We start from the raw sequence: 13782 nt of genomic DNA, 5'->3' as shown, positions 1-13782 counted from the left end.
AAAGAGAAAGAAACCACTAAATCCATTAAGTAAAATTCTGAAGGAGAAATGGATTTGCATGGTAACAAATACGCCACAATTTACCTGATAATCACTAAAGAGAAAATGTTCCTTGTTCATGGGGACATCTAGAAATCACCAACTTCATCTAGAAATCACCAACTTCACCTGTGGTCAAATTTAGCCCAACTAACCATGTGACAGGCATTTTGTGCCTTCTGACATGATGTAATATGAAGCAGCATCAACTATGAAGTATCCTGGCCAAAATGTTTAACCTGAATTTAACTCAAGTCTTTAGCTCTAATTTAACAGCTTACGGAAGACAAAGGAGTAAGTTTTTAAAAGATCTCAAAGAAACAACCAGACAAATTCTGAATACAGGGTATATCACAAGATAATCAGTCTCTTCAAAAACAGGGTCACTTTTTAAGTAGGTGTTTAAATTTAAAAGAGAATTGAGACACAAGAGTAAATGTAGCATAATAGTGCACAATCCTTCAGTGGACCCTGGTGTGGAAGGGAAAAGCTATATAAGTCATTTTTGACCTAACTGGGAAAATCTACTTATGGACTGGGGATTAGATGACTTCCGGGGATTAGATAATTGTGTTACATAAGATAACAGTATTGTAGGTAGGAAGAAAATGTCATTTTAGGGGGAGATTCATATTTAAGAATTTAGAGATGAAGTATCAGAAGAAAAAAATAATCTATTTTTAAATGGTTCAGCAAAGCAAATATATATATTTGATGATATAAAGCAAATACGGTAAAAAGTATAAATACTGTTGAATTTAAGTAGTGGGTATATAGGTACTCAGTATACTATTAAAATGTTCTGTAAGGGGGCGCCTGGGTGGCTCAGTGGGTTAAGCCTCTGCCTTCGGCTCAGGTCATGATCTCAGGAGCCTGAGATCAAGCCCCACATCAGGCTCTCTGCTCAGCGGGGAGCCTGCTTCCCCCTCTTTCTCTGCCAGCTTCTCTGCCTACTTGTGATCTCTCTCTCTCTCTCTCTGTGTCAAAGAAATAAATAAATAATCTTTTAAAAAATAAAATAAAAATAAACATATATTATCATTCACTTTACAAATGAGAAAACCTGAGGTTTAGAGACAGTTAAGTAACTTGCTTCAAGTTACCCATTTATGGAGTGACAGGAGAAGAATTCAAATCCATATAATCTGGCTTTAGTGCCAACGCTCCCAATCATCACCCTTCTTTTTGCAGCTTTTTCCAGAAATATGTGCCATTACAAATATAAAATCTTCTTATATTTAATATACACTTAAAAACACAGAAGTAAACTACGCTAAGCACCCTACAGCATTACCTAAATGCATCAAGCAGCAAAAATTCAGAGATATCTAAATGTGTCGGTAAGAAGCCTCATGCATGTTTGTGAACAAGTCATTCTCACATCTATGGATATAGAATGGTTTCCATTCATATGTGACTAAGAAGGATTTTATTATTAATAAGGCATTACTCTGAAATAATAGAGTTACAGCCTAAACACATATTCTCCTAATGTCATGACCATTTGGCCGACTCCTCTGACCACTTTTCATTTGGTATACTCCTGAAGCTACTGCTATATAGCATCTCCCAAACTGTTAGCAAAAATATCTGACAATGAATTAAATCTCAGACTTATCGGGGCGCCTGGGTGGCTCAGTGGGTTAAGCCGCTGCCTTCGGCTCAGGTCATGATCTCAGGGTCCTGGGATCGAGTCCCATATCGGGCTCTCTGCTCAGCAGGGAGCCTGCTTCCTCCTCTCTCTCTCTCTGCTTGCCTCTCTGCCTACTTGTGATTTCTCTCTGTCAAATAAATAAATAAATAAAATCTTTTAAAAAAAAAGAAAATCTCAGACTTATCTTTGTTAGATTGTTTTCAGTCCTCGTAAAAATGCAGAGTCAATGTTATTCCAGCTATCGCTCTAAAATTAACTATGCATCGCTTCTCTTTCCTATTCAGAATATACCTTACACTGGACTCCATAATTTACCCATGTAATATATGCCTGAACAGAAACAAAAGACCCACCTACAAAAAAAAAAAAAAAGACCCACCTACAAGAATTCCAGTCTGCAGGGTGATCAGAAAGTCCTAAAATACAGTTATTACTTTAACATTCTGTACTGGAATATCAACAAATCATTTATTGTCTGTGCATCTGTGCTTCCAGACCTGGTGGCCACCCTGTAGTTAAATAAGTATCAAGAAATCACAGACAGGGGCGCCTGGGTGGCTCAGTGGGTTGGACCTCTGCCTTCGGCTTAGGTCATGAGCTTAGGGTCCTGGGATAGAGCCCTGCTTCGGGCTCTCTGTTCAGCAGGAAGCCTGCTTCCCCCCCCTCTCTCTCTGCCTGCCTCTCTGCCTACTTGTGATCTGTCAAATAAATAAAATCTTAAAAAAAAAAAAAAAAAAGAAAAGAAAAGAAATCACAGAGGCAGAAAAGGCAACACCAACAAAAAGCACAAGAGCAGAGCAAATATGCTGAACTAAAACACAAACCTATCACTGAGAAAAAGACTCAAGATGTTGGATAAGAGCGATAACGCAATCTAAATCCTCACTAATCTTCCCAAACTTCTACTTCCCTCACAAAGCAGAGTTAGAGGCATAGAACAAAAAAAGACTATAACTGAAAACTATTATATATTAAGGCAAAAGTTACCATTTCACTTTCACATTTTGTTTCAAAACACTTGAGAAAAGAAGAATAGCAAGAAATTAAACTCCGTTTCCTTACATTTAGGACCTATAACCAACCACAAAGCTTTAATAAAATTCTGTACTATAGAAATGAAACCAGTTACAAGAGATAATTTAAGACATCAAGGCTTTGTTTTGTTTTCTTATCTAAAATGCTGTACAGCTTGGTGAACCTGGTCTGACAGCACTAAATTTAATATATATTCAAAAAGCTCAAATTCTGGGACGCCTGTGTGGCTCAGTCAGCTGAGCGAATGACTCTTGGTTTTGGCTCTGGTCATGATCTCAGGGTCGTGGAAGCAAGCCCCATGATGGGCTCAGGCTCTGGACGCTGCTTGGAGTCTGCTTGAGATGCTTTCCCTCTCCCTCTGCCCCTCCCAAACGCACACTCTCTAAAATAAACAAAATCTTAAAAAAAAAAAAGTTCAAATTCTTCATCACATCAGCACTTTGATAAAAAAGTGATAAATAAGTCACACAAAAAAAAAACATATTAAAAGTGAAACTAGTAATTTGAAGGCTTCATTTGGGTCCTAAAAATGAAGTCTCTTGGGTCATGAATGGAACCAGTGTTCATTTTTATATCAAGGCCCTGAAATACACACAAGTTGATTTGCTTTAAGATAAAAAAAAAAATCTCAATTCACCGCAGCCAAGCAAGATCACATGAGAGTCTGACTCAATGCCTCACAAATGAAAAAAAAGACCATTATGTATTAAGATAAAAACAAAGATCAAAGATCTCTCATGCTTATCTTAAATGTGCAATGCTTGTGTAAACTCAGGAAGAGATATTTTTACCAAACTGGATCATCACTAGGAAAGGTACATAACACACAGTAGAAAAATAAGCATCTGCTTCATATCGTGCAATAAGACACCCTCATGCAGAAATTTACAACGCAGGAGAAACAAAGGCACAACTTCAAGTTACACACCACAGCCCCAGAATTAAGGGAAGCGGTTACAAATATTATACAGACCAATTTTAGCATAATAAACTCGGACAGACTGGCTCCTTCAGCTATCTTCAACAGAACTGTCAAATAACCAGAAAACAGAAGTAGCAGTCACAAATCAGTGACAGTATTTCCAGACACTAACGGCCATTCACTAATCTTTCAGTTATACTCAACAAACACACACACACAGCAACAGCGTTTTTGCTAAACACAAATGACAACATACATTTTATATGTGCTTCCCAAGTTACATAAACCAGTCTTTCTGTTAAAAAGTCCTGTTTACCCTGCTCCCATTATCCTACCTTCTCCCATTTTCCCATCTAGGAACTCATCTGTCCAAGCATGGGCAGTAAATGGGAAACAACTGAAGGCCCTAACTTTCCTCATGCCTCATACAGGGACTGCTTTTCTCTCTTTGGCTCACCTTTTAATCTTAGGTACAATTATTTCCCCCTTCCTACTTCCGCTTTCCATGTATCACTTTTTTGTCTAGTTACAGAAAAACTCTTCTTCCCTCTTTTATTTTTCTTCCCTCTCTTTTGTTAAAAATGGAGTAATGCTGGGGGCACCTGGGTGTCTCAGTTGTTAAGTGCCTCTCTTCAGCTCAGGTCGTGATCCCCAGGTCCTAGGTTCGAGCCCCACATCAGGCTCCCTGCTCTGCAGAAGCCTGCTTCTCCCTCTCTCTCTCCCCATGGTTGTGTTCTCTCTTTCACTGTCTGTCAAATAAATGCATAAAATTGTAAAAAAAAGAAAAAAATAGTAATACTCTGTGTGCCTGCATGGCTCAGTCATTAAGTGTCTGACTCTTGATCTCAAGGCTAGGAGTTCAAGCCCCACACTGGGCAGGGAGAGCCTACTTAAAAATAAATAAATAGTAAAGCTCTAGGATCTCCCAACTGACTCAGACAGTGAAGCATATGACTGTTGAGCTCAGGGTAGTTAGTTCATGCCCCACGTTGCATGCAAGCTTACTTTTTTTTTTTTTTTAAGATTTTATTTATTTATTTGTCAGAGAGAGAGGGAGAGAGAGCGAGCACAGGCAGACAGAGTGGCAGGCAGAGGCAGAGGGAGAAGCAGGCTCCCCACTGAGCAAGGAGCCCGATGTGGGACTCGATCCCAGGACGCTGGGATCATGACCTGAGCCGAAGGCAGCTGCTTAACCAACTGAGCCACCCAGGCATCCCCAAAGCTTACTTTTTAAAAAAAAAAAAAAAAAGTAAAACTCTAATCACAGCATCTAAGTGTAGCATAGAAAACACCATACATCCCAAACTGTCCACTCCTGATTTCAGTCATCCATAAAGGGAGCACAGTTGTAATGTAAACTGAGGCAGTGTGTTTATCAGAATATAAAACCTATGAGGGCAGGGATTTTTGTCTGTTTTGTTCATTCATCAGCCATGAATGGTGCCTTGCATGTTAGAAGGCACTCAAGGAATGCCAAAATAATGGCTGAGGATGGGGTGGCTACAGACTACATACTATTACTCTTAAATACGTGGAATTCTTTATTTCTCAGTGGGCTGGTAGCTTACAGTAAATAACAGTTGCTCATATCTGAACTTGATCATTTAGAGTTGCTTTGAGTTCATTATTTCCTCTTTGTAAGGGACAAAGAAGAAGGGTCACCTGTATTTTATAGATAATACCAGTTCATTAACTCAGAATTGAATGCTTTAATGAGAAGAGGGGAAAAAGAAACATTCATTCCCAAGAGAGGGTAAGTGTCCATAGTGGTAAGGACATTCCTAGATTCCCCTACTTCTAGGGACACCTATTAACTATCCCTTTTCCATGTTAAGAGTACACTTATACATGCCTACACCAAGAAATGCAGTTAGACTTAAGAATCCCTGACATTACTCTCAAGGTTTAAAGTGTTTTGAAATCCTTCAGCACTTCACAAATTATCTTTTATCAAAACTGCTTCTCAGGTCTACACTATTTATAAAAAAAAAATAAAACAGATTCACTTAGTTTCTTTTTATATTACACACTTGATTATACCTAATAATAACCACATTTAAAAAATAGTTTCCCACAAAGGAAAAGATTTTTCATGTTTCTGGCACACAAATGCACTAAAGCTACACAACCTATTTTGAAGTGGGGGCCACTCTATGTAGACAAAAAGCACAGCAACAGTACACAGAAGTCTTATCCTGACTATACTCCTGCCAATAATTGGTCCCATCTCTAAAATTGAGACAAGTTCCTTCGAAGTCTTCCAAGGTTCATCTCTTTCTTCCTCTAAATATCAGGCCATGGGGACACCTGGGTGGCTCAGTGGGTTAAGCCTCTGCCTTCAGCTCAGGTCAGGATCCCAGGATCCTGGGATTGAGCCCCGCATCCATCAGGCTCTCTGCTCGGCAAGGAGCCTGCTTCCCTTCCTCTCTCTCTGCTTGCCTCTCTGCCTACTTGTGACCTCTGTATGTTAAATAAATAAATAAATAAATAAATAAGTATCAGGCCATGTATTTAATAGTCTTCTTTCGTTCAAAGGAAATGTAAAACAAGTTTTCCAACAAGGGTTAGGTTTCCAAACTTCGAGGTCTTTAATTTTCAGAAAGATATCAATTTAAAGCCAGTAATTTCATACTGATATTTCAACATACTCAAAAAGAAAGAGAGAGAGAGAAAGAAACCTGAGTCCATTTTTAGTAAATATTAAACAAGTAAATGAAAAAAGTTTCAAACTGGTAAACTGTACTTTAAATGTTACAAACTACATTAAATTTGTCTAAACATATGAATAAGTTAAAATACCACAACTGACTGTTAAACTATTAGGTTCTTTTTTTAAAGACTTTATTTATTTGACAATGGGAGACAGTGAGAGAGGGAACACAAGCAGGGGGAGTGGAAGAGGAAGAAACAGGCTTACTGCCAAATGGGAAGCCTGATGTGGGGTCGATCCCAGGACCCTGAGATCCTGAACCCAAGCCAAAGGCAGACACTTAACAACTGAGCTATCCAGGCACCCCTAAACTACTGGGTTCTTAAAGTTAAATAAGTTATAACATACAAAGGGTATCACTATAAAAGAAATAAGAAGATATTATAGATGTGGTCACAAGTCAGCTATAGCTTAAAAAAAAAAAAAAGAAAAATCTTTACTAGAGAACTCCTCTATGTCATGACTTACCATAATTGACAACAAAATGTTTATGTCTGTTATTAACATTAAACTGGAAGGGAGAAATAACACACCCTGAAGTTTGAATGAAAATTAAAAAAAAAAAAAAAAAAAAAAAAGAATCAGCTACCTTATGGTATTTGTTTTCTAGGCTGCTAGATAATGCTAAAAACAAAATTTCATGATCTTTATAAAATCTGAGAAATTAGGGCACCTGGGTGGCTCAGTGGGTTAAGCCGCTGCCTTCGGCTCAGGTCATGATCTCAGGGTCCTGGGATCGAGTCCCGCATCGGGCTCTCTGCTCGGCGGGGAGCCTGCTTCCTCCTCTCTCTCTGCCTGCCTCTCTGCCTACTTGTGATCTCTCTCTGTCAAATAAATAAAATCTTTAAAAAAAAAAAAAATCTGAGAAATTAAACTACCATATATAAACTACACTTATGGAAAAATTCATCCCATCAAGAATTTAGTAAAGACTTTTTTTATTTTTTATTTTTAAAGATTGTATTTATTTGGGGCACCTGGGTGGCTCAGTGGGTTAAGCCTCTGCCTTCAGCTCAGGTCATGATCTCGGGGTCCTGGGATCGAGCCCCGCATTGGCTCCCGGCTCGACCTGCTTCCCTTCCTCTCTCTGCCTGCCTCTCTGCTTACCTGTGATCTGGCAAATAAATAAAATCTTTAAGGAAAAAAAAAAAAGATTGTATTTATTTGACAGAGAGAGAGAGAGAGATCACAAGTAGGCAGAGGGAGAAGGGGAAGCAGGCTCCCCGCCTAGCTGAGAGCCCATGTGGGGCTGGATCCCAGGACCCTGAGATCATGACCTGAGCCGAAGACAGAGGCTTAACCCACTGAGCCACCCAGGTATCCCTTTTATCATAATATTGATAATATCATAATATTGATTCAACTACCTGATCAAATAACTCAGGTTAGTCTAAATGGTGGTTTTCTCTGGGGGAAGGAGAGGATATAGCTTAAACACTGAAAAGTGTAACTCAGGGACACCTGGGTGCCTCAGGGGTCAAGTATCTGCCTTCGGCTCAGGTGGTCCTGAGATCCAGCCCCACATTGAGCTCCGGCCCAGCCCTGGGCTCGCTGCTCAGCGGGAGGCCTGCTTCTCCCTCTCCCACTTCCCCCTGCTCGTGTTCCCTGCTCCCTCTCTCTGTCTCCGTCAAATAAAATCTTTACCCCCCCAAAAAAAAAAAGAAAGAAAGAAAGAAACCTGTAACTCAAGTCCAGTTTCCACAAAGAAGATAAACCACATTAAAATGTTTCATTTGAAAAAAGATTTCAAAATGGCTAATCTTAGATATTAGTATAATTAAATTACTCTAGAAAATCAAGTTATTTTCTTTTAAATCAATGTTTTGTTATAAACAAGTATCATCAACAGAAATAAGGATGAAACAAAGATTATGAAGAACTTTTTTCTTTACCTATACTTGTTAGATCAGTTGGCTGGAAGATGACAGACCCTGTCATTTTATAAATTTTAAAGTGAACCAAAAACTACAAAAACCAATATTCCCCAAATCTACCCTATCTCCCTTCACCATTTAGTCTGAGTACATAACAGTATAATGGGGAATAGATTACATTTCCAGGGTCTACCTAGTATCTGAGAATTTTACCTCATAGACAGTCAATTCCCTTAATCTGCAATATCACTGATATAATATATAAAGTTTATTTCTACCATAAAACTTTAAAGCTACTAAGACATTATTTGGTTTCAACCCAAATTCTGAAATTAGCTAAGGAAAAAATAAGAAGACTCAAATACAATGTAGGAAAAAACACAATGTATATCCAGAAGTACCCATATTCCCCCAAATTATCTTACCACTAACCATAATTTTATATTTTATGTTTAGTATTACTTGAATAAATTTTGTTATTCAAATTCTGGAATTTAGAAAGTTTATTCTAACTCTGACACTGTCAGTTGTTTCCCAACTAACTTTTTCTTAAAATCAGTGATCTGTGAAAGGCATAGTTCACAGAAAAAGTATAATACATTATATTTTAATAAGTTAAATTTATTCACTTTATCTTATGAAAGAGCACTTACATCTTATGAAAGACTACTATGGAGTGAGAATTATACTATTTTACTACTTTTAGCCTAGGTAATGTCACAAGATACTTTAAAATAGTTACATGTAACATACAAGTTTTCATACAATGTAGATAATATGTGTAACTAACACCAATGGGAGGGGATTCACTGTCAGTATCATGTGTAATAAAAGAAATGTTTACCAACTCATTTACAAGGGCAAGTTTAAAAACTGAGCCAATGGCGAAACAATTGGAATGCATCTCCACAATCACTGAACTACACTATGGCAAATTCTACACTCCCAAGAGTGCCAAGAATCTATCGGCATCAAATTTTAATTCGAAAGACTTCGTAAAAAATGTACATGATAGAAAAATAAATTTTCATGAGAAAACCACTTTCTCTGAACTTTTGAACTTGTGAATCAGATATTCTTAGAAGCACAGCTATTTAGACATACCATTCCTTCAGATGATGTAATCTTAAGGGATTTGGTAATTAGAACATGTTAATTACTTACATAAAATAATATTTATTGCCACGACTATCAGACAAACTTTAAAAGCTTTCATCCATTCCGGGGGTCTTCACAGATATCAGACACCCGGTATAAGAAAACAGGTGTTGAAAGCTTCACTGGTCACTTCTAAGAGAATGATTACAACATAAAGAAATTCAAAGGATAATGTACAAAAACTGGGAGATCTTAACTAACGGGTATGAAAGATCACATAAAAATACTATTTCATGTTGATAAAGCAACACAGAGAGCCACTGTAGAAACTGTGGTTAAGACTTTATGAGAGCAAAACTAAATGAAGGGAAAACACAAACACCATTAAAAGAAAATAACTCAAGAGAAATAAAAAAAGCACAGGAAAAATCAGAATTATCCTGAAAAAAAAATGTTGACCAAAAAAACTATTCTAAATACTAACTTTTAAAAGTTCAACTGAAACACATTGCCCATTCAAAAAGCCTACAAAACCATTTCTTTAAAAATTTCCATTTTAATAGTTTAACTTCATATTTTTTAAAGCCTGTATGCTTGGAAAAGACTGTAATAATTAGAATAACCTGTCTCTATTTAGAAATGCTCTATTAAAAAGGAGGCCAACACTAGGAACAACAGAGAAAGTAAATGAAATAATGTCCATTAACATTCAGTGTGGATGGTATGTTTCTCCACCTCCCAGAACATACGGACTTACACTATCTGACCCGAACAATCTACCACTTCTACATCCGTGCAGTAGCTCAAATAAAATGAGTTCCTGTGTTAATCCCACAATAAACCTCAGTAATTCTCACATCACAGTTGTAAACGTTTGTTAACAGAAAAAGAATGTTTTTCCCAAAATAGCTACATATCACTAAGACTACTCAAATTCCTAAATAATCCTTTTACAAGAGTCCTGCCAACTTTATTTTGATACATTAAACATGTGGAGCCTATTTTAAAAGGTCTTTAACTGTGACTTCATGAAAACAGCTTCCTAGTTAGTTCATAAAATATCTCCTTTTTAAAGTTTTCACTTGTTTTTAAGCTGACTTGAATAGAGATGAATTTGGGCCAGCTATCAAATGCTTAAGAAGCAGTTTTGCCAAATAAGATGGGCAAATGTTCTAGATCTGCTAAATCCGACATGAGAGGTCAGACAACTTAAAAAACGAAATAACTATTTTCAACATTCACTGAGCCCCTCGTTTTTAAAATTACCTCGGTGTCATTTTCACATCTGACGTTTAAGAATACACCTGGTTTTTTTGTTGTTTTGTTTTGTTTTTCTTTTTTTTTTTTTAAAGGATATTAGGCTCAGTTAAAAAAACAAAAAACAAAAACTAATCTGCTGCAAAAAGCTGGTTAGTCTACTCTTGAAGGGTGTCTGAAGATTTGGATTGCTGGCGGTGTAAGTTTCATTTAAAAACTTCTCTGTTAAAAAGAATGACATCCGGAAAGGATCGCTCGAGAGAAGAAAGGGAGAAGCCCGGAGTCGGCTAAGAAAAGAAGCGATTTAAAGCCACTAAGAAGGAAGGTGGTGGTGAGACGCACAGACAGAAGAGCGAGAAAAGAAGATTTAACAAGGAAGTGAAGTGGAGCGCAGAGGGGGGCAGAAACTGATGAGGAAACAAATGGGAAAGCTAAGGGTTTTCGAATAAGCACGATCCAGGAAGGGATGAGTTAAGGCCTGGGGTAGCCCCGGTGTTTCGGTTTCAAAGAGATGCTCGCGGACTGGAGAAGAGAACGGGGGAAAGCAGTTTACTTTCAGGCGCTGGAGCAAAGTAAAATTCCCTGCCCCGAGCCTCTCCCAGACTCGGCCGAGCGCGGAGGCGGCGGCTGGGGAAGGGGCCTACCCAGGAGCTGGGCCCGGCGTTCTGCTCCCCCAGGCTCCACGGCAGAAGAGGAGAGGATAAGGCAAGCAGGGCCCGCGACCGTGGCCCGGTGGCACCCCGAAAACAGTGCGGGGCCTCGGCGGTACCCGCGAGCCGTTTCCCCTGCGGCGGGGCGCCGAGCGGCCTTACCTGGGGCGAGGGAGGGAAGCGAGGTCTAGGGCGTCCGCTCTCGCCCGCCGCAGAGAATCCCTGATGCACTCAGCTCGGGCTTCCGACCGAGGCGCGACCCTGCCTCAGCCACCGCTTCCCCGTCAGGGTCTCGGCCACCGCCTCCGCCGCCTCCGGAGCTGTTTACACCGTCGGGCCCCACACGCCGCCGCCGCCGCCGCTGCCGCCTTCTCTCCACCCTAGCGCCGTTGCCGATTCGGCCGCCGCCACCTCCTCCGCCGCAGCCTCGTCTCTCTGGAGCATCTTCCAGCCACCGAACCCTGAGAAACAGAGACTCCAGCCGCGCCGGCAGGAAACTCCCCCGCAACTGCTAGGGGGACCAGGCGGTCACAGCACCGGCGGCTTTTCCGCCATTGAGCAGCAGCCGCTCGGCTCCTTCTGCAACCCCCTCCCCGCACCGTGTCCTCCCCGCCCCTCGGCGAGCCCCGCCCCCAGCTCCCACCCATTGGGACGGTGCAGCCTCTCACTGCATTCGGTTGGCTAGTCGGCCCATCAATCACTACGCTCCCTCCCACTTCGGCTGCTCGGTACCTCGGTACTTAGCTTGCCCCGCCCACAATGCCCCGCCTCTCAGGTCCTAATTTCCCATTGGACATCAGTGACCACCTTCAATTGGCAAGGTCAACTATCCATCAAACACCGCCCACTGAGTGAGACCCAACCCTTCATTACCATTTACTTCACTCAGCCCCGCCTCTGGGCGTTAGGGACCAACCCATCCTAACAGCCATAAGTAGAGATCGCCATCAATCAAATAACGCCCACCTGCACTCCGCCTCGCAAAGACCGAGCCCTAGCGATTCTCTTTTCTTATTGGTCCAAAGGGTGACCCGAGACCTTAATCATTGGCTTTCCGTGCGTGTCCGTCAATGAATCAATTTCCAAGTCCGTCACACTGGCTTTTTTCAAATGAACGCGCAAAAGGCGGGGAAGTATCCAAATAGCGATTGGCTAGTCTTCGAAAACGGTCAAATCCAGAGTGTGTGCGGATCCTTCCCGTCCTACGAGAACCATGCCCCTTTATTTTTGACCTCTAAGCCGTGCGTGAAAGAAGCGCCATAAAAGAGCCAACGCGCTGTCCGGTTATAGGTGTGGAAGCCTAGTCCCACCCGGAGTTACAGGGGGTTGGCTGCTGATTGGCTAACAAAGTCCTGTTAGGCCCTCATTGGAGGATATAAACGTCTCTCTTCGGCGTAGAGCCGGGAAGGGATGGCGCAGGGAAGGATAAGAAGGGGTCCGGGGAGAGGCAGTTGTTTTGCTTCAGCCAACGGGTGGGGCGAACGCGGGAGAGGGAAGCTCGGAACGCAGGGCTCTGGGGGAGGTGTTGCGGGGAAGGAAAAAGCCCGGATGTGTCTTAACAATGAAATCATCGCCGACCAATCAGAGCTGCTGAGCCAGGCTACCTGCCTGACCTGTCCACAGTAGGGAAGGGAATGAGTTAGTGAGCGGGAAATTGGGGTGTCAGGAGACGGTGGAAAGCGATGTGAGAAAATGGGACAGGTGATCCTTTTAAGAGGACGCTGTGCTGTTGGGGGTTATTTTTATTCTTTCTAGGCCTGCAACGCCTGGCATTCAGCCCTTGACATTTCCGTGTTTTGTTTCTTAGTCAACATTGATTTTTAAAACTCTCGGCCTAGTCTTTGACATTCATTCGTTCGTTCCACAATTACTGAGCGCCTGCTATTTGGCAGGCACTGTTCCTGGAACTGGAGCTACAAAACTAAATTAGGCAATCCCACTACGAGATGGTAGGTGTTACCACTGAAACATGCAATGGACGGTGGTGACATAAGGGATCGTCCCTGTGGGTAAGTTAATCGAAGAAGGCTTCACAAAGAACAGTATGAGTCTAGAAGGAATGATTCAATAGTCAGAAGAGGGAAGTGGACAGCATTCCGTCAGCAACCGAATTAGACTAACAGGTATTGCAGATTAATTCCCCGCCAAAGAAACAAAATTTTAGTGTAATGAAAGTGTTCTAACACCCTAGGATACTCCCCCTGCCCCCCAAAGTGCCCTGCTAAAGGAGTTAAATCTTATTCACACTTTTGTGTAAACTGGTTTGGACAGACAAGTTAAGCTAAGACCCTGCAGAGTGCCATTCTGATTAGGGGCTGTGGGTGTTTTAGGAATAAGGGCAAATTTAGGAATTGGCCAGGTCGTGGTGAGGATGGCAGAAATAAAGACTTGATTGTAGTTCAGATTTTTTTCATCTCCGCCCCCAAATTTGCATAATGAGAGTGGGTTTTTTACAGTAGGGTGGCTGGACCACCAGCGCCATAATCACACAGGGTGCAGATCCCTGGGTCTACTCACACCTGTAATATCAGGGACTCCCGAAA

At 41.1% G+C, this 13782-nt stretch overlaps 1 protein-coding gene across 2 annotated transcripts in view; it reads right to left on the bottom strand.

Annotated features, from left to right (window-relative positions):
- Positions 1 to 11811, bottom strand: part of PPM1B (protein phosphatase, Mg2+/Mn2+ dependent 1B) — an 81949-nt gene extending 70138 nt beyond the window's left edge. The window contains exon 1 of one of the 2 annotated variants that reach the window (XM_044263619.1): positions 11402 to 11811. The gene's annotated coding sequence lies outside the window, so the exon portion shown is untranslated. The remainder of the gene's footprint in view (positions 1 to 11401) is intronic. The other variant, XM_044263620.1, reaches the window with a different exon arrangement.
- Positions 11812 to 13782: the final 1971 nt, after the last annotated feature.

Source organism: Neovison vison, chromosome 8 (genome assembly GCF_020171115.1).
Source record: "Neovison vison isolate M4711 chromosome 8, ASM_NN_V1, whole genome shotgun sequence".
NCBI lineage: Eukaryota > Metazoa > Chordata > Mammalia > Carnivora > Mustelidae > Neogale > Neogale vison.
The sequence above is the reverse complement of the archived record's forward strand: the minus strand, read 5'-3'. Positions and strand labels throughout refer to the sequence as shown.